At 38.7% G+C, this 27,606-nt stretch overlaps 1 long non-coding RNA gene across 1 annotated transcript; it reads right to left on the bottom strand.

Annotated features, from left to right (window-relative positions):
- Positions 1-2,450: 2,450 nt before the first annotated feature.
- On the bottom strand, positions 2,451-25,295 carry LOC129647654 (uncharacterized). Its single transcript, XR_008712412.1, has 4 exons — positions 24,893-25,295; positions 3,628-3,703; positions 2,797-2,959; positions 2,451-2,697 (listed from the first exon to the last, which is right to left on the bottom strand). It is a non-coding gene; the product is annotated as an uncharacterized LOC129647654 (long non-coding RNA).
- Positions 25,296-27,606: the final 2,311 nt, after the last annotated feature.

The raw sequence follows: 27,606 nt of genomic DNA, 5'->3' as shown, positions 1-27,606 counted from the left end.
ATAGCAAGGGGAGACAAGAAAGCCTTTTTAAGTGAGCAATGAAAAAGAAATAGAGGAAAATAAAAGAACTGAAAAGACTAGAGATCTCTTCAACAAAACTAGAGATATCAAGGGAACATTTCATGCAAAGATGGGCACAATAATGGACAGAAACTGTATGGACCTAACAGAAGCAGAAGATATTAAGAAGAGGTGGCAAGAATACACAGAATAACTATTCAAAAAATATCTTCATGACCCAGATAACCACGATGGGGTGATCACTTATCCAGAGCCAGACATCCTGGAGTGTGAAGTCAAGTGAGCCTTAGGAAGCATCGCTGCAAACAAAGCTAGTGGAAGTGATGGAATTCCAGCTGATCTATTTCAAATCTTAAAAGATGCTGCTGCTAAATTATTGCACTCAATATGCCAGCAAATTTGGAAATCTCAGCAGTGGCCACAGGACTGGAAAAGGTCAGTTTTCATTCCAATCCCAAAGAAAGTCAATGGCAAAGAATGTTCAAACTGCACAATTGCACTCATCTCACACGCTAGCAGAATAATGCTCAAAATTCCCCAAGCAAAGCTTCAACAGTATGTGAATCGAGAACTTCCAGATATTCAAGCTGGATTTAGAAAAGGCAGAGGAACCAGAGATCAAATTGCCAACATCCGATGGATCATCAAAAAAGCAAGAGAGTTCCAGAAAAACATCTACTTCTGCATTACTGACCACATCAAAGTCTTTGAATGTATGGATCACAACAAACTGGAAAATTCTTAAGAGGTGGGAATGCTAGACCACCTTACCTGCCTCCTGGGAAATCTGTATGCAGGTCAAGAAGCAACAATTAGAACCAGACATGGAACAAAGAACTGGCTAAAATTGGGAAAGGAGTACGGCAAAGCTGTATATTGTCACCCTGTTTATTTAACTTATATGCACAGTACATCATGCAAAAAATGCCAGGCTGGATGAAGCACAAGCTGGAATCAAGATTGCTGGGAGAAATGTCAATAACCTCAGATATGCAGATGACACCACCCTTATGGCAGAAAGCAAAGAGGAACTAAAGAGCCTCTTGATGAAAGTGAAAGAGGAGAGTGGAAAAGCTAGCTTGAAACTCAACATTCAAAAAACTAAGATCATGGCATCCAGTCCTATCACTTCATGGCAAATAGATGAGGAAATAATGGAAACAGTGACAGACTTTATTTTCTTGGGCTCCAAAATCACTGTAGATGGTGGCTGCAGCTATGAAATTAAAAGACGCTTGCTCCTTGGAAGAAAAACTATGACCAACCTAGACAGCATATTAAAAAGCAGAGACATTACTTTGCCAACAAAGGTCCATATAGTCAAAGGTATGGTTTTCCCAGTAGCCATGTATGGATGTGAGAGTCGGACCATAAAGAATGCTGAGTGCTGAAGAATTGATTCCTTTGAACTGTGGTGTTGGAGAAGACTCTTGAGAATCCTTTGGACTGCAAGGAGATCAATCCAGTTCATTGTAACGGCAATCAGTCCTGAATATTCATTGGAAGGACTGATGCTGAAACTGAAGCTCCAATACTTTGGCCACTGATGTGAAGAACTGACTCATTGGAAAAGACCTTGATGAGAGGGGGATGACAGAGGATGAGATAGTTGGATGGCATCTCGACTCAATGGACATGAGTTTTTGCACAAGCTCCATGATTTGATGATATACAGGGAAGCCTGGAGTGTTGCAGTCCATGGGGTCACAAAGATTTGGACAAGACTGAGTAACTGAACTGAGCTGGTCTGCATATTTGGGGTTGTTGATATTTCTCCGACCTATCTTGATTCCAGCTTGTGACTCATCCAGTTGGACATTTCTCATGATGTGGTCAGTGTATAGGTTAAACAGGGTGACAGCAGACAGTCCTGCCGTACTCCTTTCTTGATCTTGAATCAATCATTTGCTCCATACAGGGTTCTAAATGTTGCTTCTTGATCTGCATACAGGTTTACTTGAACATGCTGCCCCACAAAAAGAAAGAAGTCTGAATTCTCAAATTATACCATGTAACAAAGCTCTTTCTCCTCCAGTAGGTATCATGTGATTGAAAAATGGGATTTAACTGTACAATCTGACAGGGATTTTAGGATTGTCTGTTACAACATTGAGAATTGCTTTCCTTGGAAGACCCAAAATCCATCGATAATATTCTCTGTGTTTTTGGTTAGTCATTCTTAGTCTTAGCTGGGCTGCAAACTGGAAGTATGTCACTTTATAATGGAATCACTCAAAAAATATTTTCCTTACCAATGCCTGTGACAGTATGCAAAATCTCATAATCTAAATTGCACAGGATTCAAATCACCAGGCAACTCTAGAAAAGATACAATAATCTCTATGTTTACTGTCCCTGTAAAACTCAAAAATTCTGCTGTTTTAGGACAGGACAAAGAAGGAAAATAACTCTCAGTCAGGACTGTGGACATGCACAGCTCCCAACAGGACCACTTTCCAGCACATTTACCAGAACAGTTGCCCTGAAGGCCATGTGGGAAAGCTGTGGATGGATGCAACCCCTCACCTCCCACAGGAGACTCGGATGTGACAGATGAAGACAGGGCCTGTGCAGCTGCTGCAAATGGAGTTTCCTCATCAGAACAGCACTTATTCTCCTCCAATGAGGCAGGAATTTCCAAGATGTGATGTATACTTTAAATCAGCAATTTGGACCCTAAGGGTAGTGGAGAGAGCATGTTAATAAGGACTCAGAGATTTCTTGACTCTAGAACATGGAAGAATAGCCATAAAATGACTCTAAGACCTTCCCTACCTCATTTATGTGCAGCAGCTGTAGCCTGGAAAAGCACAACATGGCTTTCAGTGGAGCTAAGTAACTCTTCTGGCAGGGGGCATCAGTAAGAGGTTAGTCTTGAGAATGGCTTCTCAATAGGACCAGCATGTCCTGATGATGGGAATAAACTTCCTTCTGTCATCTGGTGCCAAGAAAGTTAGAGGGAGAAAAAAGCAGTCAGGAGGATGAGCACCTTTCAGATTTTCAGTTTTCCTTATTGGGTAGTTTAGGGGAAAAACAGGAAAGATGGCAAAACAAATCTGAAAGTGTGCAATCCAAAAAGAAGAAAGAGATTCCAGATGTTCCACAGCCTATACTACTGAAGACTGTTAAATTATTTACAAACTCTCCTGGTTTCCAGCAGGCCCGGTATATGTTAGGAACACGTTGTTATCTTTGAATTGCACTATAAATGCTAATCTAAGCATATTGTTTTTTAGCCAGAATTGTATTTGTAAAAGACATATGAACATTTATTCTGTGCACAAATGCCCTTATCAGAAATCTCTTTAAAATGTATTTCTTTGTATAAACATATATAGAGAAAAGTAATAATATTTTACCCAGGCAAGTTTTTGTGATGATGATTATCAGAAGGAACCACTTATCTTTTAATCTTTAAAAAAGTGTATTGAGGTATGTAATTGACATATAGAATTATATTAATTTTAGGTATTTGATACTATTTCTATATATGTATAGTGAAATGATTACAATAAATCTAGCTAACCATTATTTTTTAATCTTACTAGGAGACTGGTAATAAAATTATGACAATGGAAAAGACGGACAAATAAACAAGCACTTTACCTCAAAGTTTACTTCCAATTATCACCCTCCCTCCATGAAGCCATAAATCACCACCACCACCACTCCCTGCCACCATCTGGAAAGAGAAGAAGCGGTTTTCTGTAAGCCCTTCCTGTCCTGCCTACTCCCCAGACTGTTACCGTAGTGCTGCCCCTAACATTGAGAGCAGCAAAGTGGACCTGCCTGACACCCCCCAAGCCCCTGACATTGAAGTTGTTCCCTCATTATAGCTCTTGAGAACTAATGCAATTCACATGTCCATTTATCCTCACTTTATTCAGAACAATTCCCACACACAGCTGTTCAGGAGTATTTTATTTTACTGACGGGTTGGAGAAATTAAAGAGGATTACACCTAGGAGAAAACTGAAACTGTCTAGTAAGCATGGCTTTTCTGAGAGTTCAAAGGAAGAGCATCCAGAGAAATGAATCTTCCCAGGACTCCTTGCTCAGACACGTCCCCTTCAGACCTGCTCCTTACTGTACTGAGAGATGCACTTTTCTACCTCCTTCTTTCCCTGCCCTCCCACCCCGTCAAGTGGCTGGGGACCCAGCTTAAGGCAAATCCCACTGTATGCTCACAGGTACTATTTTCAAACCAGATTCATTTTTTTCTCCCAATCTGGGCATTTCCCCAAATCTTATTAATGTGCCCTAGAATAAACTCCTGGGGGCCTTAGCCAAGCAGTCATTGGTGATATTTGGCATTCTGCCTCTGAAGAGCATACTTGAGGAATGAGGCCAAGCCCTGATACTCCAAAGTCTTCCAGGACAGAGTAGACACTTCAAGGCTGGTGCCCTTCAAATTTTCTCCACCAGCTGACTTTCCTAACCATTGAAACACTTGTTCACTTACATGTACAATCACCAACATACAGACACCTCTTCACAAGAAAAGCATTAATTTTCTGAGAAAGTGCATGCTAAACACGGAGTCATTTTTTCTTTTCAAAAAGTTTTTATTCAGGTATAGTTGATTTACAACCTTGGGTTAGTTTCAGGTGCACAGCAAAGTGATCCTGATATATATATATATATTCTTTTTTGGATTACTTTCCTTAGAGTTTATTACAAAATTTTGAGTAGAATTCCTTGTTCTATACAGTAGGCCCTTATTGCTTATCTATTTTATATATAATAATGTGCTTATGTTCATCTCAGTCTCCTAATTTATCCTTTCCCTGTCTATCCCCTTGGGTAATGATAAATTTGCTTTCTGTCTGTGAGTCTATTTCTGTTTTGTATCATTTTTTATACCCCACATGTAAGTGATTTTGTATGATATTACTTTTTCCCTTTGGATGTCACTATATCTGCTCAGACCTGCTAAGCATATGAAGTAGCCATGACTCAGCTTTCTGTCTTTTAATACCTGCTCCTTACATAGCACACTGATTGGCACTGAGTTAATTTCCAAGTTTAGAGGCAGTAAGCGAGCTGGGCCTCATTCACTTTCCAATTAAAAGACCCATGAAGACTGGAAAAGACTCAAAGTTGTAACAGAATTTAAATAAATAATATCAAAGAGTTTCTCAGTTTGGAAAAAAATTATTTCTAAATACAAAGCAAATTAATGGATTTAAGAAATGATTAGTACCTGGGTTATGTCTAAAGCATTTCCATTTATAGAGATAAGATGTGAGGAAATGCTTCCAGAGACCCCTAATTTAAACATTTGAAACTTCAGTTATATCCCAGACAATCAAGAGTTGCTCCCCATCAGCCCCATTCCACAAATATGATCTTTACCCAAAGTTCATATCGGTGTCTTTTTATATCCTTTCAGGAGACCACAGCTCCTAGGCATATAATACAAGTGACACCAAGATTTCAGCTCTGGTGGTTGTGAACCTTGACTCGTTGCATCAGTTGACAATCATGATGAAGGCAATACAGTTTGGTAATGAAGATTCTAAACACTAGCGTTAGATGTGAATTCTCATCCTGACTCTTCAACTTACTTGCTGTATGACCTTGGGAAAATAATTTAAACTTCATGTGTCTTTCTTTTTTTATTTTCTAAATGAGAATATTACCTCATATGATTATTTTGAAGATGAAGTAAGTTAATTCAAGAACTTGTCACAGTGTTTGACACATGTTAAGCATTTAATAAACAGTTTTCAAGAGCAGATGGAATAATGAAACAGTTTAGGCTACAAGGTTGGGAGCCTGAGTTTCCATTTCAGTAAGTGTGATTAGGTTCAGCAGGTCTAATTTCTGGCCAGTAGGACATAAGCAGAAATGAGAATCATTTGATCATGTACTTAAGGGGAGGTTCTCCTCTTTCCCTTTTCCTTTCTATTGGGTGAGGTACAGACAAGGCAGTGAGATGTTTTGGACGCTACAGATTAAGGCTACACACACTAGAGATAGTGACCCACAAGCCCTCCTACTCCAACCTAGACTAATTACCTCTGGGCTTTAGCCACACTTATGATAAGACTGTCTGCCTTTCTCTCCTTAGGTGGTTCCTTTTGTTCTCAGATGTCAAGTCCTTTTTTTTATTTCATTCCCTCACTTTGCTTCCTTAATGAAGACTACATGGAAGGTAAACTTCTGTCTCTGTGTACCTGAAAATGTATCTTCTCTTCACTTTGAGTGATAGTTGGACTAGGTATAGAAATCTAGGTTGAAATTCATTGCCTGACAGATTTTTAACATAGTACTCCTCTGCTTTCCAGAATCTAGTATTTCCCATAAGAAGTCTGATAATAGTCATTTCATTTAGCAGTTAATAATTCTCTTCCATTTGAAGACTCATGTCATTCTTTAGCTATGAGAAACTATTATTCTTATTATAACTTTCTCTGTTGAATCTGTTCTCTCTTTCTGGAAGACCCATTATCAAATGTTGAAATTGCTAAAATTATTCTCTATGTCTTTAAACTTTAGTTCACATTTTCCCTTTGTTGTCTTATTTTGCTTGTGTGCATGCCAAGTTGCTTGAGTCATGTCCAACTCTGTGTGACACCATGGACTGTAGCCTGCCAGACTCCTCTGTCCATGGGATTCTCCAGGCAAGAATACTGGAGTGGGTTGCCATTTCCTCTTCTAGGGGATCTTCCTGACCCACGAATTTAACCTGTGTCTCTTACGCCTCGTGTAGCAGGAAGGTTCTTTACCACTAGCGCCCCCTGGGAAGCCATTCTCTTATTTTATATTATGACATTTCCCAAAATTTTTCTTTCAATTCTATCAAAATTTTATATTGATAAGCTTAACTATATTTACCAAGAATACTTTATTGTCTATAATCTTTCTTTTTTTAATCACATGCTGTTCTTGATTATGCATGCAATGTTTTCTTAAATTATCAAACTGTGCAAAACTCTTTAAGCAGTTTATCTTATTTCCTGAAATCACTGTGGAATGAAGAATAATTATTATTACTTTACATTTAAGAAAAAGAAGCTTAGCAAAATTTCTTACAATCATAAAAACAGTAAATCTAAGTGATAGAATTACAATTCCCCTTTAAGTAGTCTGACTTTAAAATTAATAATCTTAATGACCACATTACAGTGCCTCATCTTCTTCATACAGATTATAGTTGATTGAATAATCTACTTTAATGCCTTACATGGCAAAAGGGACATTGTAGATGTGATTAAATTAAGGGTATTGAGATGAGGGAGATTATTCTGAATTATCCATGTAGGCCTAATGTAATCACAATCCTTAAAAGATGAAAGAGGGAAACAGAAAAGTCTGTGAAGAAGCAGAGGTCAAAGTGATGCAAATGGTTTTCTATTAAGATAAAAGAAGCGTTCATATGCCAAGAAACACAGGTAGTCTCCAGAAACTAGAAAGAGACCCCAGAAGGAATGCAGTCCTGTCTAACTAGTTTGAACTCCTACCTCGAAAATGATAAAACAATAAATCTGTGTTGCCTTAAGACACTAACTTCGTGGTAATTTGTTACAGCAGCACAGGAAACTAATTCATAGATGTTGCACATTTTGATTAGATTTATTCCTGCATGTTCTAAGTTTTTCAGTTATTTTAAAGGATATACTTTCATCATTTACATTTCTAAATGGAAATGTATCCATATAGTATAGTTACTTTTATATGTTGACTGAATGACAATCACTTTCCTTAAATATTTTTAGAAACCTTAATAATTTTTGGTTGAGTAGAAAATCAAACATAGTGGTTTTGATTTGCATTTCTCTGATAATGAGTGATGTTGAGCATCTTTTCATGTGTTTGTTAGCCATCTGTATGTCTTCTTTGGAGAAATGTCTATTTAGTTCTTTGGCCCATTTTTTGATTGGGTCATTTATTTTTCTGGAGTTGAGCTGTAGGAGTTGCTTGTATATTTTTGAGATTAGTTGTTTGTAAGTTGCTTCATTTGCTATTATTTTCTCCCATTCTGAAGGCTGCCTTTCCACCTTGCTAATAGTTTCCTTTGTTGTGCAGAAGCTTTTAAGTTTAATTAGGTCCCATTTGTTTATTTTTGCTTTTATTTCCAATATTCTGGGAGGTGGGTCATAGAGGATCCTGCTGTGATGTATGTCGGAGAGTGTTTTGCCTATGTTCTCCTCTAGGAGTTTTATAGTTTCTGGTCTTATGTTTAGCTCTTCAATCCATTTTGAGTTTATTTTTGTGTATGGTGTTAGAAAGTGTTCTAGTTTCATTCTTTTACAAGTGGTTGACCAGATTTCCCAGCACCACTTGTTAAAGAGATTGTCTTTAATCCATTGTATATTCTTACCTCCTTTGTCAAAGATAAGGTGTCCATATGTGCGTGGATTTATCTCTGGGCTTTCTATTTTGTTCCATTGATCAATATTTCTGTCTTTGTGCCAGTACCATACTGTCTTGATGACTGTGGCTTTGTAATAGAGCCTGAAGTCAGGTAGGTTGATTCCTCCAGTTCCATTCTTCTTTCTCAAGATAGCTTTGGCTATTCAAGGTTTTTTGTATTTCCATACAAATTGTGAAATTATTTGTTCTAGCTCTGTGAAGAATACTGTTGGTAGCTTGATAGGGATTGCATTGAATCTATAGATTGCTTTGGGTTGTATACTCATTTTCACTATATTGATTCTTCCAATCCATGAACATGGTATATTTCTCCATCTATTAGTGTCCTCTTTGATTTCTTTCACTAGTGTTTTATAGTTTTCTGTATATAGGTCTTTAGTTTCTTTAGGTAGATATATTCCTAAGTATTTTATTCTTTCCGTTGCAATGGTGAATGGAATTGTTTCCTTAATTTCTCTTTCTGTTCGAGGTACCATTTCACGCCAGTCAGAATGGCTGCAATCCAAAAGTCTACAAGCAATAAATGCTGGAGAGGGTGTGGAGAAAAGGGAACCCTCTTACACTGTTGATGGGAATGCAAACCAGTACAGCCACTATGGAGAACAGTGTGGAGATTCCTTAAAAAACTGGAAATAGAACTGCCTTATGATCCAGCAATCCCACTGCTGGGCATACACACTGAGGAAACCAGAATTGAAAGAGACACGTGTACCCCAATGATCATTGCAGCACTGTTTATAATAGCCAGGACATGGAAGCAGCCTAGATGCCCATCAGCAGATGAATGGATAAGAAAGCTGTGGTACATATACACAATGGAGTATTACTCAGCCATTAAAAAGAATACATTTGAATCAGTTCTAATGAGGTGGATGAAACTGGAGCCTATTATACAGAGTGAAGTAAGCCAGAAAGAAAAACACCAATACAGTATATGAATGCATATATATGGAATTTAGAAAGATGGTAACAATAACCCTGTGTACGAGACAGCAAAAGAGACACTGATGTATAGATCAGTCTTTTGGACTCTGTGGGAGAGGGAGAGGATGGGAAGATTTGGGAGAATGGCATTGAAACATGTATAATATCATGTATGAAACGAGAAAAAAAAAAGTTTGTTTCATAAGATCAGTTATGTTAGATCATAATCAGGAAGCATAAGATAAATCACAATAAAGAATTAAGTTCCAAGTCTAAAAAAAAAAAAAAAAAAGAACCACAAAACTGTAGGGGAAAGATTGAAAAAGACCTCAAAATTTAAAAAAATAATAATAAAAGAGAAGATTAGAAAGTAAAAAAAAAAAAAAAAACAAAGAAAATCAAACATAACGTGTCCTTTCTAACTCTCATTTTTTTGTTTCTTTGTGTCTTGGAGCTATTTATTGATTTTTTTATTCCATTCATTGGCTAACATCACCTGTACAATATTAACAGTGATAATTTCTGATTCTAATGGCAGTTCTCATATTTCAAATTTAAATATATTTGATGGGCTTGATTTCATGATACATTATTAAAGCTATTCATGTTTATCCTCATAAAAACAATAAATAAAATAAATAAATAAAACATCTCTGTCATTTCCCTTGTGGTATACTCACTTGCTTAGCTTTCTTATATATATATATATATATACACACACACACACACACAAGACTTAAAGAATTAAAAAGGCTTCCATCTTTTTCATATACAGTTGACCCTTGAGCAAGGCAGGAATTAGGGGTAGCAACCCACCATGCCTCCTGAGAAACCTATATGCAGGTCAGGAAGCAAGAGTTAGAACTGGACATGGAACAACAGACTGCTTCCAAATAGAAAAAGGAGTACATCAAGCCTGTATATTGTCACTCTGCTTATTTAACTTATATGCAGAGTACATCATGAGAAATGCTGGGCTGGAAGAAGCACAAGCTGAAATCAAGATTGCTGGGAGAAATATCAATAACCTCAGATATGCAGAGGACACCATCCTTATGGCAGAAAGTGAATAGGAACTAAAAAGCCTCTTGATGAAAGTGAAAGTGGAGAGTGAAAAAGTTGGCTTAAAGCTCAACATTCAGAAAATGAAGATCATGGCATCTGGCCCCATCACTTCATGGGAAATAGATGGGAAAACAGCGGAAACAGTGTCAGACTTTATTTTTCTGGGCTCCAAAATCACTGAAGATGGTGATTTCAGCCATGAAATTAAAAGACGCTTACTCCTTGGAAGGAAAGTTATGACCAACCTAGATAGCATATTGAAAAGCAGAGACATTACTTTGCCAGCAAAGCTTCATCTAGTCAAGGCTATGGTTTTTCCAGTTGTCATGTATGGATGTGAGAGTTGGACTGTGAAGAAAGCTGAGCACTGAAGAATTGATGCTTTTGATCTGTGGTGTTGGAGAAGACTCTTGAGAGTCCCTTGGACTGCAAGGAGATGCAAGCAGTCCACCCTAAAGGAGATCAGTCCTGGGTGTTCATTGGAAGGACTGATGCTGAAGCTGAAACTCCAGTACTTTGGCCACCTCATGTGAAGAGTTGACTCATTTGAAAAGACTGATGCTGGGAGGGATTGGGGGCAGGAGGAGAAGGGGTTGACAGAAGATGAGATGGCTGGATGGCATCACCAACTCGATGGATGTGAGTTTGAGTGAACTCCAGGAGTTGGTGATGGACAGGGAGGCCTGGTGTGCTGCGATTCATGGGGTCGCAAAGAGTCGGACACGACTGAGCGACTGAACTAAACTGAACTGAGCCTGCTGTGGAGTTGAAAATCTATGTACAACTTTTGACTCATCAAAACCTTAGCTACTAATATCCTACAGTTGACTGGAAGCCTTATCAATAACATAAACTGTCAGTTAACACATATTTTTATGTTGTGTGTATTATAAATGGAATTCTTATAATAAAGTAAGCTAGAGAAAATAAATGTTATTGAAAAATTCATAAGAAATAGAAAATATGTTTATAGTACTGTACTTATTGATGCCATAACTTTATGTTGTCTGCTTACAAGATAAATTGTCTGTCAATACCTTCATCAATATTGCCTGATATGCTACAAAACACTGTAGATGTTACATGTATTACTACACAAGACATCAAAAATGAAAAGATATCATGAAAAAGAAATTGATATTTTTATACAGGTATAACCATTCATGCATTAATAATAAAGAAGCTGCAATAGGATTGCTTTAATGTTGTCTAATGTAATTGATGGACTTCCCTGGTGGCTCAGACTGTAAAAAAATCTGCCTGCAACACAAGAGACCCAGTTTTCATCCCTGGGCCAGGAAGATTCCCTAGAGAAGGGCATGAATACCCACTCCAGTACTCTTGCCTGGAAAATTCCATGGACAGAGAAGCCTGGTGGGCTACAGTCCATGGGGTCACAAATGGTTAGACACATTTGAGTGGCTAAGAACAACAACGTAATTGATACAACTGCTTCACAGTAGCCTAACCTACACACTAATAAATTAATTGTTATAAAAATTTTGTGGCATAGAGTATCACCTATGGCATAGAGTCATATTCATAACACAGTATAGAAAACTTTGTTATTTTTTAAAAACAACTTACCTGTGTTGATAGGCTGATATGAAGTTTCTACAATTCAAGAGAGAAAGAGGCATACAGTACTTGTAATTCTTTGAAAGCAAAGTTATAAAACAGTAAGAAAACTAACACATTACTAATTTTACATTAAATATCACTCACTTTATGTCTATGTGAGGACAGGCTATCCACCTCAATACAAATCTTGCACATGATGTTCTACACAATGGACGCTTAGGTGATGAAGATGACACAAAAATATCTCATACAGTTTTTGCCAGACAGTTATTAGATTTTCACATGAGATGCTCACACACATAAATAACAGATTAAGTGTATGAACTGTGCTGCATCGTGATTGATTATGTATTATTTGTTAACCAGGAGTGGATCATCATAAAGGTCTTCATGTTGAGCAGGCTGGGGAGGAAGGGCAGGGGTTGGCCAGCTGTCTCAGGATGGTAGAGACAGAGGAAGTGGAGGAGGTGGAGGGGAGGTAGGAGAGCCAGGCTCACTCAGTGTAACTTCACAGAAATTTACTTTAATGTCTGACTTCTTACTTTTTCATTCATCTAAAAATATTTCTATATAGGACCAATTCTCTCTCACCGTTTACTTTAGTCTCAGTGCTCATATCACAAAAGGGTCCACGTCATAAAAGAAGTCAAAAGCAGCTGAATAGTCAAAACCTTTCTGTCAGTTTCTCTAATGTCAATTTGTTTCCTGGCACTGCTTATTCAACACGTTCGTCCTCGCTGGCCCTGGTTCAGAAGCACTCATCTCCATCAAGCTGTCTTCTGTTAATTCCTCCGGTGTGGTGTCTATTAGCTCTGGAAGTTCTCCAAGACCTGTATCTTGAAAACCTCTACCTTTTTTGACACATCCACAAGTTTCTTCATCATTTCCTTGATTCGTTCTATAAATCCTGTGAAGTAATGCACAACATCTGGACATAGTTTTCTCCAATGGGAATTTATATGAGGGGTGTGATAAGGGAAGGAGTTGATGGCTTTCACAGTTTTTTTTTTTTCTTTACAACAATGATGGCATCTTTAATGGTGTAATCCTTCCAGAATTTCATGATGTCCAAGGTTCTCTCCTAAAGCATTAATAATCCTTTCCATAGAGCCTCAAGGGTGCTTACAAGCTCCTGATTTAGAGGCTGAAGTGGAGACATTGTATTGGGGGCAAATACTCCAGTGCTCTTGCCTGGAGAATCCCATGGGCGGAGGGGCCTGGTAGGCTGCAGTCCATGGGGTCTTGAAGAGTCGGACACGACTGAGCAACTTCACTTTCACTTTTCACTTTCATGCATTGGAGAAGGAAATGGCAACCCACTCCAGTGTTCTTGACTGGAGAATCCCAGGGACGGGAGCCTGGTGGGCTGCCCTCTATGGGGTCACACAGAGTCGGACACGACTGAAGTGACTTAACAGCAGCAGCAGACCACTATGACTTTGGTGTTGAATTCATGCAGTTCTGGTGGGCAGAGGCATTGTCTCCACCATCAAAAGAACTTTACAGTTTCCTGGCAAAATACTTCCTGACTTCAGGGACAAAGCATCAGTGGAATCAATTCAAAAAAAAAAAAAAAAAAAAAAGAGTTCTCATACTCAGGCTCTCTTGTTGTTCAGTCAAAAGACTGGCAGCTGGTGTTTATCTTCTGCCCTTAAGTTTTGGAGGTTAGCAACTTTATAGAAAAGGGCAGTTCTGACCACAACCTTGACTACATTTGCAAAAAACAGTTAGTGTTGATGTTATTCAGTCACTCACTCATGTCTGACTCTTTGTGAACCCATAGACTGCAGCACACCAGGGTTCCCTGTTCGTCAACATTTCCTGGAGTTTGCTCAAACTCATGTCCATCAAGTAAGTGATGCCATCCAACCATCTCTACCTCTGTTGTTCCCTTCTCCTGCCTTCAATCTTTCCCAGAATCAGGATTTTTTCCAAAGAGTCAGTTCTTACTGTCAGATGGCTAAGGTATAGGAGTTTCAATTTTAGCATCAGTCCTTCCAGTGAATATTCAGGACTGATTTCTTTTAGGATTGAATGCTTTGATCTCCTTGCAATCTAAGGGATTCTCAAGAGTCTTCTCCAACACCACAGTTCAAAAGCATCAATTCTTCAGTGCTCAGTCTTCCTTATGGTCCAACTCTCACAACCGTACATGACTACTAGAAAAACAATAGCTTTGACTGTACAGACCTTTGTCAGCAATGTAATGTCTCTGTTTTTAATATGCTGTCTAGGTTGGTCATAGCTTTTCTTCCAAGGAGCAAGCGTCTTTTAATTTCATGGCTGCAGTCACTATCTGCAGTGATTTTGGAGCCCAAAAAAATAAAGTCTGTCATTGTTTCCATTGTTTTACCATCTATTTGTCATGAACTGATGGGACTGGATGCCATGATCTTAGTTTCCTGAATGTTGAGTTTTAAGCCAGCTTTTTCACTCTCCTCTTTCACCTTCATCAAGAGGCCCTTTAATTCCTCTTGACTTACTGACATGAGGGTGGTGTCATCTGCATATCTGAGGTTATTGATATTTCTCCTGGAAATCTTGCTTCCAGCTTGAGCTTCATCCAGCCCAGCATTTTGCATGATGTACTCTGCATATAAGTTAAATAAGCAGGGTGACAATATATAGCTTTGACATACTCCTTTCCCAATTTGCAGCAAGTCTGTCATTCCATGTCCAGTTCTAACTGTTGCTTCTTGACCTGCATACAGATTTCTCAGGAGGCAGGTCAGGTGGTCTGGTGTTCCCATCTCTTTAAGAATTTTCCCCAGTTTGCTCTGATCCACACAGTCAAAGGCTTTAGCATAGTCAATGAAGCAGAAGTAGATGTTTTCCTGAGATTCTCTTGCCTTTTCTATGTTCCAACAGATGTTGGCAATTTGATCTCTTGTTCCTCTGACCTTTCTAAATACAGCTTGTACATCTGGAAGTTCTCAGTTCACATACTGTTGAAGCGTAGCTTGGAGGATTTTGAGCATGACCTAGATAGCATGCGAAATGATCATTCTTTGGCATTGCCCTTTTCAGTTCTGTGGCCACTGCTGAGTTTTCCAAATTTGCTGGCATATTGAGTGCAGCACTTTCACAGGATCATCTTTTAGGATTTGAAATAGCTCAGCTGTAATTCCATCACCTCCATTAGCTTTGTTCATAGTGATGCTTTCTAAGCACAAAACAGTAGAATTAACCTATCCCTTACTGCCTTAAATCTTAGGGCTCTCACTTCTCTACTTTACTAATAAACGTCCTTTGTGGCATCTTTTTCAAAGTAAAGCACTTCTGTCTGCATTAAAAGCCTAACAGGCAGATATTCTTCTTCTTCCTTGATTTTCTTAATGGCCTCTGGAAATTGTCTGCTGTCTCTTGGTCAACAGAAGCTGCTTCTCTTGTTATCTTGATGATTTTTTAGGCTAAACATCTTTCTGAAATTATCAAACCATCCTTTGTTGGCATTAACTTCTCCAGCTTTAGATTATTCACATTCCTTTTGCTTTAAGGTGACAAAAAGTGACTTTGATTTTCCTTGAATCATGTTACAGCCTTTAGATATACCTTTCTTAAAAGAATCCTGCACTCACATAAAAGCTGCATTTTCAATTGAGATAAAAACTTATTTCACAAAGAGTGCCAGGTTCTCATGCTTGCTGGCGTAAGGGCAGCGACAGTTTCACAAATTTCCTTTTCTTTTTCCTTTATAGTAGTCACTATACTGGATTTGTTTATCTTGAAATGGTGGAATCGCAGCTGCAGACCCCAACCCATCATACACATCAAGTAGTTCAACGTTTCCTGTAACATCATGACTTTTCACTGCTTCCTGGGAGCTCTTCCACCATCACTAGTAGCACTCCGTGGGTCCTGTGGTGCTATTCAAGGTTTACAATATTACATTAAACAAAGGATGGCAAGAGGTCACTTTTTACTGTGATACACAGCCTATGGGAGAGATGAACTGCTCATGTGGAGGTGATGAGCATCACATGCATTTCAAGTGGGTCCTCATGACAACTGAGCTCAGCACACTAGTAACACAGGTGACTAGGAAGTTACTACAGTAGGAGAGTGTGCCCTATATAAACTTAGCCAGGTGTGATTAAATATCATGTATTTATACTTTTTTAATGGAACCTGAGAAAACTAAAAATTATCTCCAGTTATGAGTGGTTCTGTGAAGAGGCCACTTGGGCAAAAGTTACTTTTAGAAAATGGTTTCTCCATAAAATCATGGATCTGTGATAGTGCAAACTCACAGCAGGTGCTCAAAAACATGACTGAATGAAGACTTAAATAGACATTTCTCCAGACATACAGATGGCCAACAGGCACATGAAAAGGTGTTCAACATCACTAATTATTCAGTTCAGTTCAGTCGCTCAGTCATGTCCAACTCTTTGCGAACCCATGAATCACAGCACGCCAGGCCTCCCTGTCCATCACCATCTCCCAGAGTTCACTCAGACTCACGTCCATTGAGTCAGTGATGCCATCCAGCCATCTCATCCTCTGTCATCCCCTTCTCCTCCTCCCCCCAGTCCCTTCCAGCATCAGAGTCTTTTCCAGTGAGTCAACTCTTCCCATGAGGTGGACAAAGTACTGGTGTTTCATCTTTAGCATCATTCCTTCAAAGAAATCCCAGAGCCGATCTCCTTCAGAATGGACTGCTTGGATCTCCTTGCAGTCCAAGGGACTCCCAAGAGTCTTCTCCAACACCACAGTTCAAAAGCATCAATTCTTCGGCACTCAGCCTTCTTCACAGCCCAACTCTCACATCCGTACATGACCACAGGAAAAACCATAGCCTTGACTAGACGGACCTTTGTTGGCAAAGTAATGTCTCTGCTTTTGAATATGCTGTCTAGGTTGGTCATAACTTTCCTTCCAAGGAGTAAGCGTCTTTTAATTTCATGGCTGCAGTCACCATCTGCAGTGATTTTGGAGCCCAAAAAAATAAAGTCCGACACTGTTTCCACTGTTTCCCCATCTATTTCCCATGAAGTGGGACCAGATGTCATGATCTTCATTTTCTGAATGTTGAGCTTTAAGCCAACTTTTTCACTCTCCACTTTCACTTTCATCAAGAGGCTTTTTAGTTCCTCTTCACTTTCTGCCATAAGGGTGGTGTCATCTGCATATCTGAGGTTATGGATATTTCTCCCAGCAATCTTGATTCCAGCTTGTGCTTCTTCCAGTCCAGCATTTCTCATGATGTACTCTGCATATAAGTTAAATAAGCAGGGTGACAATATACAGCCTTGACGTACTCCTTTTCCTATTTGGAGCCAGTCTGTTGTTCCATGCCCAGTTCTAACTGTTGTTTCCTGACCTGCATACAGATTTCTTAAGAGACAGGTTAGGTGGTCTGGTATTCCCATCTCTTTCAGAATTTTCCACTGTTTATTGTGATCCACACAGTCAAAGGCTTTGGCATAGTCAATAAAGCAGAAATAGATGTTTTTCTGGAACTCTCTTGCTTTTTCCATGATCCAGCAGATGTTGGCAATTTGGTCTCTGGTTCCTCTGCCTTTTCTAAAACCAGCTTGGACATCTGGAAGTTCACGGTTCACATATTGCTGAAGCCTGGCTTGGAGAATTTTGAGCATTACTTTACTAGCGTGTGAGATGAGTGCAATTGTGCAGTAGTTCGAGCATTCTTTGGCATTGCCTTTCTTTGGGATTGGAATGAAAACTGACCTTTTCCAGTCCTGTGGCCACTGCTGAGTTTTCCAAATTTGCTGGCATATTGAGTTCAGCACTTTCACAGCATCATCTTTCAGGATTTGAAATAGCTCAACTGAAATTCCATCACCTCCACTAGCTATTTTCATAGTGATGCTTTCTAAGGCCCACTTGACTTCACATTCCAGGATGTCTGGCTCTAGGTCAGTGATCACACCATCGTGATTATCTGGGTCATGAAGATCTTTTTTGTACAGTTCTGTGTATTCTTGCCACCTCTTCTTAATATCTTCTGCTTCTGTTAGATCCATACCATTTCTGTCCTTTATCGAGCCCATCTTTGCATGAAATGTTCCCTTGGTATCTCTAATTTTCTTGAGGAGATCTCTAGTCTTTCCCATTCTGTTGTTTTCCTCTATTTCTTTGCATTGATCACTGAGGAAGGCTTTCTTGTCTCTTCTTGCTATTCTTTGGAACTCTGCATTCAGATGTTTATATCTTTCCTTTTCTCCTTTGCTTTTCACTTCTTTTCTTTTCACTGCTATTTGTAAGCCCTCCCCAGACAGCCATTTTGCTTTTTTGCATTTCTTTTCCATGGGGATGGTCTTGATCCATGTCTCCTGTACAATGTCAGGAACCTCAGTCCATAGTTCATCAGGGACTCTGTCTATCAGATCTAGGCCCTTAAATCTATTTCTCACTTCCACTGTATAATCATAAGAGATTTGATTTAGGTCATACCTGAATGGTCTAGTGGTTTTCCCTACTTTCTTCAATTTAAGTCTGAATTTGGTAATAAGGAGTTCATGATCTGAGCCACAGTCAGCTCTTGGTCTTGTTTTTGTTGACTGTACAGAGCTTCTCCATCTTTGGCTGCAACAAATATAATCAATTTGGTTTTGGTGTTGACCATCTGGTGATGTCTAATTATTAGAGAAATGTAAATCAAAACTACAATAAGATATCACCAGCTGTAGGTGATATATGGTAATATATGGTGATAATAAATGGTCATTATTTAAAAGTCTACAAAAAATAAAGCTGGACACAGTGTGGAGAAATGGGAACTTTCCTACACTGTTGGTGGGAATGTAAATTGATGCAACCACTATGGAGAACAGTATGGAAGTTCTTTAAGATACTAAAAATAGAGCTACCATATGATTCAGCAGTTCCATTCCTGAGTGTATATCTAAAGAAAACCATAGTTCAAAAGGATACATATACCAGAGTGTTCACTGCAGCACTCTTCACGATAGCCATGACATGGGAGCAACATAAACATCCATCAATAGAGAAGTGGATAAAGAAGATGTGGTACTATTATACTCAGCCATTAAAAAGAATGAAATAATGCCATTTACAGCAACATGGGTGGACCAAAAGATCATCATACTAAGTGAAATATGTCAAATAGAAAATGACCAATATATTATGATATTGCTTATATGTGAAATCTTTTTTTTTTTTTTAAAAATGATACAGTTGAACTTGTTTACAAAATAGAAACAGACTTATAAAGTTAGAGAATGAATTTATGGTTCAGTTCAGTTCAGTCGCTCAGTCATGTCCGACTCTTTGCAATCCTATGGACCGCAGCATGCCAGGCTGCCCTGTCCATCACCAACTCCCGGAGTCCACCCAAACCCGTGTCCAGCCATCTAACTGTCTCATCCTCTGTCGTCCCCTTCTCCTCCTGCCTTCAATCTTTCCCAGCATCAGGGTCTTTTCAAATGAGTCAGCTCTCTGCATCAGGTGGCCAAAGTATTGGAGTTTCAGCTTCAACATCAGTCCTTCCAATGAACATGTAGGACTGATCTCCTTTAGGATGGGATGTTTGGATCTCCTTGCAGTCCAAGGGACTCTCAAGAGTCTTCTCCAACACCACAGTTCAAAACCATCAATTCTTTAGCACTCAGTTTTCTTTATAGTCTATGGTTACCAGAGGAGAAACCTGGGGTGAGGGAGGAGGATAGATTGGGAGTTTGGTATTGACCTGTAAACACTGCTATGTTGAAAATAGATAACCAATAAAGACCTACTATATAGCACATGGAACTCTGCTCAGTACTCTGTAATAGACTAAATGGGAAAAGAATTTCATAAAGAATAATTACATGTATATATATATATATAACTGAATCACTTTGCTGTACACTTGAAACTAACCCAACAATGTTAATCAAATATACTCCAATATAAAATAAAAATTAAAAAAGAAAAAAATCCCTGTGTAAAAATGAAATACATCATGCCTTTATGTGGACTTATATTCTTCCCACCTGTGAGTGATATTATGTACATTCTATATTTGTGTGTTTAAATTTTGATAACTTTTGATAATAGATTTGTGTATATTGATAATTGATAAAATACATGGGTTTCTACATCCATTTTATACATTCACAACACACAATTTTTCTTAATTTTTTCAATATTTCTAGGTTATAAAGTTTGTAAACTTATTCAAATTATCTCAAAAAAGATTTTCCAATATGTTTATTGAAAAAAAAAATCATGTATGTATGGACCCATGAAGTTCAAACCCATGTGGTTCAAAGATCAATTGTAATGTAAATTAACAATTCCTTACCTTTGGTAAGAATTGTTCTTAAATTTTTCTGGGCCAGGTACTGTTTTTTTCTTTATTTAATTTTAATTGAAGGATAATTGCTTTACAATATTGTGTTGGTTTCTGCCATACATCAACATGAATCACCCATAGGTATACACATGTCCCTTCCTTCTTGAACCTCCCTTCCACCTCCCACCCCATCCCACCTCGCTAGGTTGTTACAGAGTCCTGGTCTGAGTTCCCTGAGTCATACAGCAAATTCCCACTGGCCATCTATTTTATATATGAAAGTGAAAGTGTTATTCAGTCCTGTCTGACTCTGTGAGCCCGTGGACTCTAGCCCGCAAGGCTCCTCTGTCTAAGGGATTCTCCAGGTAAGAATACTGAAATGGGTTGCTATTTCCTTCTCCAGGGGATCTTCCTGACCCAGGGATCAAACCCAGGTCTGCTGCACTGCAGGCAGGTTCTTCATCATCTGAGCCACGAGGGAAGCCAATTTTACCTATGGTAGTGCATATGCTTCCATGTTACTCTCTCCATTCCTCCCACCTTCACCTTCCTCCCCTCAACCCCCTGTCCATAAGTTTGTTCCGTCGTCTACCTCTTCACTGCTGCCCTGCACATAGGTTCATCAGTACCATCTTTCTAGATTCCATATATATGCATCAATACACATATTTGCTTTCTCTTTCTGACTTACTTCATTCTGTATAATAAGCTTTAGGTTCCTCCACTTCATTAGAACCGACTCAAATGTGTTTGCCTTTATGACTGAGCAATATTCCACAGCTTCTTTATCCATTTGTCAGTCAATGGACATCTAGGTTCCTTCCATTTCCTAGCTATTATAAATAGTCCTGCAAATAACATTGGGGCACATGAGTCTTTTTCAATTTTGGTTTCCTCAGGGTATATGGCTAGTAGTGGGGTTGCTAGGTCATATGGTAGTTTTATTCCTAGTTTTTTAAGAAATCTCCATAGTGTCTTCCGTAGTGGTTGTATCGATTTAGATTCCCACCAACAGTGCAAGAGGGTTCCCTTTTCTCCACACCCTCTCCAGCATTTATTGTTTGCAGATTTTTTGATGAGGGCCATTCTGACTGGTGTGAGGTGATATCTCATTGTAGTTTTCATTTGCATTTCTCTAATAAGGAGCGATGTTGAGCATCTTTTTGTGTGTTTATTAGCCATCTGTATGTCTTCTTTAGGGAAATGTCTGTTTAGGTCTTTTGCCCACTTTTTGATTGGGCTGTTTGTTTTTGTGGTATTAACTTATAGGAGATGCTTGTATATTTTGGAAACTAATCCTTTGTCAGTTGTTTCATTTGCTATTATTTTCTCCCATTCTGAGAGGGTTGCCTTTTCACATTGTTCATAGTTTCCTATGCTGCACAAAAGCTTTTAAGTTCAATTCAGTCTCACTTGTTTATTTTTGTTTTTATTTCCATTACTCTAGAAGGTCTGTCATAGAGGATCTTGCTGTGGTTTATGTCAAAGAGTCCTCTGCCTGTTTTCCTCTAAGAGTTATATAGTTTCTGACCTTATATTTAGGTCTTTAATCCATTTTGACTTTATCTTTGTGTATGGTGTTAAGAAGTATTGTAATTTCATTTTTTTTCCTTTTACACGAAGCTGTCCAGTTCTCCCAGCACCACCTATTGAAGAGACTGTCTTTTCTCCATTGTATATACTTGTATCCTTTGTCAAAGATAACTTTAGGCCAAGTTCTTTTTATATGGATACATTTCTGACTACCTTTTTTAATATCTCTATAAAGAACTATTTCTAATAAGAAGTATCAATTCTTCTAAATTCAGTTGGATAACATTTTTCTCTGAAAATATTCCATTTCATATAGATTTTCTTATTTCTTGGCATAGCATTGTACATAATGGTGGTTGAATAGCTCCGGGGGAAAGCATTTAATCTATACAATATGATTTAAAATTTATTAGTTTAAATATATAAAATAGTCTCTTGGTACTGTAATCAGCAAGAAACAAAAGAATTAGCATTTTATCACATTATGTTAATATGCTAAAATTACAACAGACTGCAATGAAGATATTGGCAGTATGAATCTAATCAATGAAAACAAGCAAAAGAATATATTTAAAATAATACTTTTTCAGAATTGCTTTTTTTTACAATATGAACAAGAATATCTTTAAATATTTTGAAAAAGGATAAGCATACTGGTTTTTATTTTTAAATGAGAGATGTCTCTTTTCTAACCAATATTTTCATATTTAAACACAAGTTAATACAATTTCCATATTGATACCTGCTCCTACATGTGTATTTTTTTGAGATCATGTTTGCTAAACTATAAGCATCTTGGTATCAAAGAATATGTCCTAATACCTAGGAAAGTATCCAGAGCATAAGCACATAGGGTCACAGTTAAATGAATGAATAAAAAAAATATGTGGAGATCACCAGAGCAAGTGGCATTTATTCATCATTTCACTGTGCCCTTCTTGCTTATATCAAATGACAACTGATCTGTGATAGGAAACAAATGGAGAGGGAGTTCTCCAAAGTATGGTCTTTGGTTACTATTTATTGAAAGGATCAGATCAGATCAGATCAGTCGCTCAGTCGTGTCCGACTCTTTGCGACCCCATGAATAGCAGCACACCAGGCCTCCCTATCCATCACCAACTCCCGGAGTTCACCCAGACTCACGTCCATCGAGTCAGTGATGCCATCCAGCCATCTCATCCTCTGTCGTCCCCTTCTCCTCCTGCCCCCAATCCCTCCCAGCATCAGAGTCTTTTCCAATGAGTCATACTTTTGGTTAATTCAATTGTGTATTTAAATAAACTATTCCATTAAAAAGTCAAGTTTAAATGAGATTTAACTTTGTCATTAACTTGCTTCATGAGTTTCAATATGACATGGGTTGCTTTTCTATGTAGCTCTTGGAGGCAGGCAAAACTGTTACAAATATTTAGATACATCAGGAAACTAGGCATCTGTCTCCACCCCTGCACTTATAACTCAGCATTTATATGACATAAGACAGTGTTTCCAGGTAAATGACAACATCAGAGTCAATTCTCATCATATCCCACTAAAGACATGATTCCCTAATTTTCTTCTTACCAATTCAAAAATCCTCAGTTCTGAAGTTTTACATGTAGGGAAGCACAACCAACTGTCCTTCCTTTTTAGATCTGCCAAGCCCTGTAATCCTCTCTGGCTCCTTCTTTCACTTGCATTGCCTTAACCACAGCATCCCCATCCCTGCGAATGTTACCACAGGCTTCAATCTGATCTAACACCTGTCATTCCACCCTAAGTGGATTGTCCAGAAATCAAACTTCCACAATAATTTCCTGCTTAAGACTCTTGTCCATACCCCTTTGGCAAGATTGAAGTAGGCAAACCCTATAGCCTATCCTACAAGACGTTTTTCAGTCTAGATATGACCCAACTTTCCAGGGTCATCTCTTGCCCTCTCCTTGCCATAAACCCACTTCACTGACCTTGTAGCCAGATTTTTCAGCTGTCTGAATACTGCAAGTCTCTTCACGCCTGCCTGCCTTAGAAGGCTCTTATTACTCAATCCCATTTGTCAGACTTTTATCATTCAAGCTCCAAATTTAACTCTTACTTTTTCTGTGAAACTCTATTAAATCCACCCTCTGACCGTGCCTGAATGAACTTCTCTTTCCTCAACCAGAAAACAAAATGCATTAATATTATTTTTCTTTATTTATTGCCTTACTCCACCCACTCTCCTATTACACATTGAAATGGAAGCATTTCAAGTTCAGAGACCAGGTCTTACTTATCATTATGCTTGGCAGCTTATACAATGCCTAATATATAGAGGTGATCCAATAAACACATGCTGTTGAGTACTGTTAACTCTTATTATGTGTAACAGGGGTAGGGAAAAGAGAAACAACCCAAAGTTGCCATTAAAACAAAACAGACATCTCCTCTGAAATGTCTAGTTTAGATTACCTTTGGTTTCATTAGCCAATCTCTTCCCCAGTGGGGCTCAGCATTGAAAGAGTGGCTCATGGGGAGACAGAGGAGGACAGCAAGTCCTGGAACCAGGCAACCCCAGAGGAGCTGGAGACAAAGCGTGCCTGGGGAAGTGTGGGGTGGGGCAGGGAGCAGGGCTGGGCCGGGTCCACCTACACTTCGCCACATCAGCTCCTGGGGCCAAATTACTCCTCTCCTCCCAGCCTTCACTGCGCTGAGCTCAACTTCAGTGAATCCAAAACTTTGTCAGATTTGCCCATATGTGAAAATGGTGAGTTTTTCTTCACCGTCTGAGTTCCCATTATTTTAAAAACAAAAAACATTAAAAACCAGTCTCAATAACAAGGAGACCCAAGATAAGATAAATGACGGGCATTGATGGAGGAGAGAGCAGGATTCAGTCTGCTCCTTTGTGAGTCACAATTTATGTGTGGTGGGAAGTGGAGGTGGGTCCACCTCAACCTGCAATCAGCTGTGACATTAAAGACCACAATGGTCGTAATGTAAAAACTACTACACTCGAGTTTCACCTCACCATGCCAGGCTCACACACACACAAACACACACACACACACACATATATTCTCTAGTGGCCCCTGTCCTTGTCAGCTCAGGCTGACATATAAAATACAATAGCTTGGACAGCCTAAACAATAGAAATTTATTTCTCACAGTTCTGAAGGCTGGAAATCCAAGGTCAAGGTGTTGGCAAGGTAGGTGTCATCTTCTCTGAGCTCATAGCTGGGTGTCATCTTGCTATGTGATCAGATGACTTCCTTGTGTGCTGAGGGAAAGGAGAGGGAGAGAGAGAGAGAGAGAGAGAATAATGCTGGATGGGAGAGTTGCTTTAGTGTCTGTTACCAGAGCACCAATCCCATCATGAAGGCTACATCCTACTGACCTCCTAACACTAATTACCTCCCAAAGGCATCCTCTCCAACTACCATCACATTGAGGGAAGGCCCTTCACACGTGAATTTTGAACACAACCATTCAGCCCATAATGGCCCCCAACCCATAAGATAAATAGCATCCAATGCTTTGCATAGCTTGAGCTCTATAAATCATGTCCCCTTCTCTGGAAAGTTCTGCCACTAGTGAGATGACATCTTCATGGTGTGGTTATATAATAAAAGATGATACATTATCCATAGTTCTCTTCATACTCCTTATTATCTCCCTTCCAGTTACTACTGCTTGTTAGACTTGTCGCACTGATGCACACGTCTCCTTCACATCAGACAACACTTGCAGTGTCTAGTCTCCATGCAATCCGTCTGCTGCTGCTGTTTACCAGCATGCTGGTTCTAGTGATGCTTTTCAGGGGCTATTTCCATCCTTAAAAAAAAAAAAAAGGCTAAATGTTTGCAAAAACTCTTCATGCAAATGTAGAAAAAGTTCACATGAGGCAGGACACATCCTTTTCTTGGGCATGATACAAATGCACAGTACTCCTAGCTGTTAAAACACAAGACATCAAAACAATCTTACATGAAACAAAATTGACTGCTACAGAAATTCTACAGGGAACATATTTTAATGGAAGTTTTAAATTCCCTTGAAGCAGAAAGTTAATTTCTGTTTGGTTTATTTTCAGAAAAGGAGAAAAAGACTTAACTCCTGTAACCAGCTTAGCAGAGACAAGATAGAAAGGAAATTATTGAGAACAGGGATGAACAGAAGTGTATCCCTTTGAACTAAGTAAAGGAACAAATCCTATAGTCCTGTGACATGAAAAGAAAAATCCATCATTGACAAAAGAGACTGTCTGACGACACTGGTCTCCTTTGAAAATCTGGAGAAACAGCTCAGAATAACAATAATGGCCACTGCAACGACCACAATTTGTGCATTATAAATGGTATGTTTTTAATAAGTTCTTACACTGATATATATCTTCATTAGAAAGAGCCTGTTTCTCCCCCAGGTCATTTTTCATGTGCTTCCCCCTGAATAGAGCCTCCTTTTTCTAGCAAAATAGCAATGTCCGTATCAATGGTATAAAATGGATCCAAATAAAAAACAAATTGTGCAACATAGCTGTAATAACTCTGTTCCTGTAGTTCCTCAATTCAACTACACTTGACTTTGGAGGGAAAGTTAGGTATTATATCCCTGAAGACACTCATTCAAGCTTAAAAAGCTGACTGTGGAAGAGAAAACACAGAGAGGGAGATGGAAGGAATGACAGCTGTTTGTGCCAAAAGTATGAATCCTGGGTGATTCACAGTTCAGAAAGTATTACCCACCTCCCAGGAGAATAACAAGCCATGGAATGGCTTCCCTTTGACAACAAACCACCCCTGCTTAGCAAGAAAAGTCACCACCTTTATTTCCAGAAGCAAAGTCACTAGAAGTCACTGTGGCTACCTCTCTAATCTATGACAGGTACATCCAAATGTGGGTCAGCTCTCAGAGGACCCCTGGGGGCTTCATACATTTGCTCTGCTAGAGACATTATTCAAACCATTTTAGGTTCATCCACCTCACTAGAACTCACTCAAATTCATTCTTTTTTATGGTTAAGTAATATTCCATTGTATATATGTACCCAGGGGTGGGATGGATGGAGGGGAGGAAGGCTAAAGAGGGAGATGATATATGTATAATTAATTATGGTTGATTTGTGTTGTAGCAGGACAGAAATCATAAACATTATTAAACAATTTTGTAAAGCAGCATTATAAAGCAATTTTTCTCCAATTAGAAAATAAATTTGAAAAAATTTAGGATAAAATGGAGCAATTTATTCCAAATGAGGGGGGTAACAGATTGGACACAGCATCTGGGGGACACCAAGGCTTGCATGGGCAGCTGGAGGGGGCAGGCAGGAGAGGCTGGCAGTTGGGGGGTGGGGGGGTGGCAGCAAGATGCCCTATTGGACCTGAGCAACGTGAAGGAGAGTTTGGAACTTATCCTCAGTTTGATGGGAAAACATTAAAATTTTTTAAGCAGGGCAGTGATGAATTTGTAATCTATCTATGGCAGGGAAGAGAAGGAGCAGTAAATAGAAAAGAAAAAACAAAAAGAATGTAAAACAATAGATCTTTCATTACTCTTTCAAACATTGAAGATATGAAATTAGGAGACTCTGACTCCTGCATTTCTCCACAAATAATTGTCTCCACTTTACTTAAAGAAAAATTAAGAAAAATTTAAGTGAATAAATAAAGTGCTGGTTTAGGTTATAATATAATATGGCCCCAGTTTTTCTGCAATCCATAGTATCCATCTGTTCACTTATTCCACTATTATTTACTGACATGTACTGTGTGTCTAAAATCACTGCAGATGGTGATTGCAGCCATGAAATTAAAAGATGCTTACTCCTTGGAAGGAAAGTTGTGACCAACCTAGATAGCATATTCAAAAGCAGAGACATTACT

The sequence above is a fragment of the Bubalus kerabau genome, chromosome 3, assembly GCF_029407905.1.
Source record: "Bubalus kerabau isolate K-KA32 ecotype Philippines breed swamp buffalo chromosome 3, PCC_UOA_SB_1v2, whole genome shotgun sequence".
In the NCBI taxonomy this organism is placed as follows: domain Eukaryota; kingdom Metazoa; phylum Chordata; class Mammalia; order Artiodactyla; family Bovidae; genus Bubalus; species Bubalus kerabau.
Note: the sequence above shows the minus strand (reverse complement) of the source record. Positions and strands in the feature narration are given on the sequence as shown.